The sequence below is a fragment of the Carassius carassius genome, chromosome 33, assembly GCF_963082965.1.
Source record: "Carassius carassius chromosome 33, fCarCar2.1, whole genome shotgun sequence".
Classification (NCBI taxonomy): domain Eukaryota; kingdom Metazoa; phylum Chordata; class Actinopteri; order Cypriniformes; family Cyprinidae; genus Carassius; species Carassius carassius.
Genome location: NC_081787.1, coordinates 29,976,997 through 29,979,962, shown reverse-complemented (window position 1 = coordinate 29,979,962; position 2,966 = coordinate 29,976,997). Strand labels below are relative to the sequence as shown.

General features: G+C 50.3%; 1 pseudogene; it reads right to left on the bottom strand.

Annotated features, from left to right (window-relative positions):
• Window positions 1-553: 553 nt before the first annotated feature.
• On the bottom strand, window positions 554-1,658 carry LOC132114300 (craniofacial development protein 2-like; annotated as a pseudogene).
• Between the last annotated feature and the right edge of the window lie 1,308 nt (window positions 1,659-2,966).

Genomic DNA, 2,966 nt, shown 5'->3' with positions numbered 1-2,966 from the left:
GATGTCATCAAAGTCACAGTTCTTCAGCACCTCTGGGGGTATGCCATCCAGGCCAGCACTTTTTCCCACTCTTACTGTGGCTTTTGCCCTGACGAGCTCACCGAGTGTGAAGGGACCATCGTTGATGTTCAGGCTTGGGGGGTCTGATGGTATTTCCTCTTCCTCAGCTGCGTCTGCTGTTTCCCCCAGCAGCCTTTTGAGGTGGCTTGACCAGGTCATCACCCTCTCCTCCAGGCTGTGTCCCTTCACCTGTCCCTCCTTTGTCCTCTTCCGCCCCGTCACTTCATTGATGATTCTCCAGGCCTCCCCATACTGCTGTTCCCCTTGCGCCGCCTGCACCCCCCGCACTCTTTCCATCAGTTCTTCCACTTTGATGGCATCATAGGTTCTGAAAAGAAACTGTTTGGCTTCGTTCAGCTCGCTGCGTCTCTCCGCAGTTGGTTCCCGTTCAAAGTTGAGGCGGGCTTCCTCCACCATCCCACGTGCTGCTATGACCTCTGGATGTTTTGATCGCAGGGAGGTTCTGACTTTCTCCATCTTAGGCACACACAGTCTAGTCGCCTCCTTGTTTACTGTGACGAATCTCCTGTATTCGCTGCTTGCCTCCGCTCCCCTGTCTCCTTGGTCTCCTCACCTCCTCTGTGTATCTGGTTAGAAGGCCAGGGTCACTTGAGAAAGCTTTCCAGTTATACCGTATTTTGGGACTTGGTTTGGGAACCCTGAGGCTCAGGCGAACTCTCATTGAGACCACGCGGTGGTCTGAGCCAACAGAACTAAAAGTGCTGTATGGCTCAGCATTCATAATGGAGTTCCTCCACTTCTTCCTCACTAGGATGTAATCTAGCTGCCGTAGCGTTCCTGAGACTCGGTCCCAGAAGGTCCACCTCTTTCCTGTTCTCTTCCGGAAGATGGTATTTGCCGCCAGTAACTCGTGCTCCATGAGGAAGGCAGTGAGGTAGGTGCCATTGCGGTTGGTAGAGTCGTGGTAGGGGAAGGGTACGTCCTCTGGTCCAAGCCTCGCATTGAAGTCCCCAAGAATTGCCAGGAAGTTGTGCGTTGGGACGCCGTGGACCGCTCTTGCAAGGTCCTCATAGAACTTCTCCACCTCGTCGGATGGCGCCACGTTGGTGGGTGAGTACACGACTATGACTGTTGTTACTGGGTTACCCGAGAACTCTGCACACATAATCCTGTCAGTGTGGTGGTAAACCCGACGTAGAGCCTTACGTGCCCGTGGGCCCAGCATTAACCCTACACCGCCTGTTGCGGCTTGGGCATCATTCCTCCATGCTGATAAATGTGCTTCTCTCCACTCTGCGGTACAGTATTTGGTCATCAGTGTGCACTCTCCTATGTTCTTGGACCCCCAGGATCTCCACTCCCCATTCCTCTGCACAATGTGCAAGTTCTATCAACCTTGCTTCTTCTCTCGCTATGCATGCGTTGAAGGTTCCCATAACAACTGGTTTCAGACAGCGCATGATTGCATTGGACGGGGTGATGTAGTCGGACAGGACCCTCCCCGGGACAATCCCAGAGTTTAAGGTCCCATTGTCATGGTATCCTCCAGGAGGAGGACCAGCACCACCGTCCGCCGCGATGTTCCTACGGACTCCCGCCGCTGGAAGTATAGGATTTGGGATGTCTTTGTGCTCCATGGTTGGCTGTACTATGCTGATAGTGGACTGTGGGGCGCAACTCCTCACAGTCCCGATTTTATTTCAGAGTGACCTTCTCTTAGACAGGTTGCCATCCAAGGCTATGAGCCCCATCTGCCCATGCTATTTGACCCCTAGCTGGGGGCAGTATTTGGCAGACGCCAGGGCGTATCCACACGCTGGTGGGCCTGCACTTCGTGCCTCTGGGGCCCACTGCTGCTCCAAGATCCCCTGCAGATTAGCCTGGGCCTCGCGGCACCCAGTATCCGTGTGTGGCCACGTGGAGGCACTGCAGGAGTCTTGGTGGTAGAGAGGCTGTGTACCGGCAGGAGGAGGCTTACGCACTCGGCTCCTCTTATTCACCTCCACTAGGGGGGCTAGCCGTTGGCAGTAGCTGAAAGCAGAGAGTAGCAGGCAGGAGCAACATGCAGCACACAACATGCACTGACTACAAGTACTTCTACGCACTACTGCACGTGACGCATCACACACACCCTGTGCAAGCACTCACACACAAACAATGTAACAATGCTGAAATGTTTCTGTAATAACTATTGCAATAATTTGAAATATATATATATATACATATACAACTCAATTCATTTACTTTTGGCAAGTAGTGCTGGAATGATCCAATTCAGAACATGCATATCATAAACTGAGTCTGAACTCTGTCTGTCTAAAACTTACTGTTACAATATTCACATGACAAAGTCACTTAACAAAACTAAGTCAAAGAAAGCAAAACAAGGCAAAATCAAAGCAAAAAGTCTCTCTCTTGCACTGGCAGTAGCATCTCCCTTAAGTAGCGCTTCCCCAGGTGTCAAGCATCAGGATGATGAGGATCATGCCCTCACAGGGCACACCCAATCAACTCGTCACAGATGATTGACAGGCAACAGCAAAGGCCTGTTAGAGTGACAGTAAAAGAGAGGCAAAAAGACACCGAAAAGAGAAACAAAACACACAGAAACGCTAACCGTCCCTAAGGACGTAACACTTACATATATCTGAATTATATCAAAATGCAATCAAGGATAAAGATTTAAATGCAGGAATTTACAGATTGAAACAACAATGCAAAGACACAGACACTGGAGACACGAGGAACTGGAACTTAACGTGAACCATAACGTCAAAGAACCGACGAAACACAAGAGAATCACAACGGCTGCATAATCAGAGCAAACCAATGAACTAATGAGTAACCATGGAAAAACAGGAGGTGAACGAGCAACAAAGGAAACACAGAACTACAAAATAAGAGACCATGACAGTGACACAGAAAACACAGGCAGGGATCGTGAA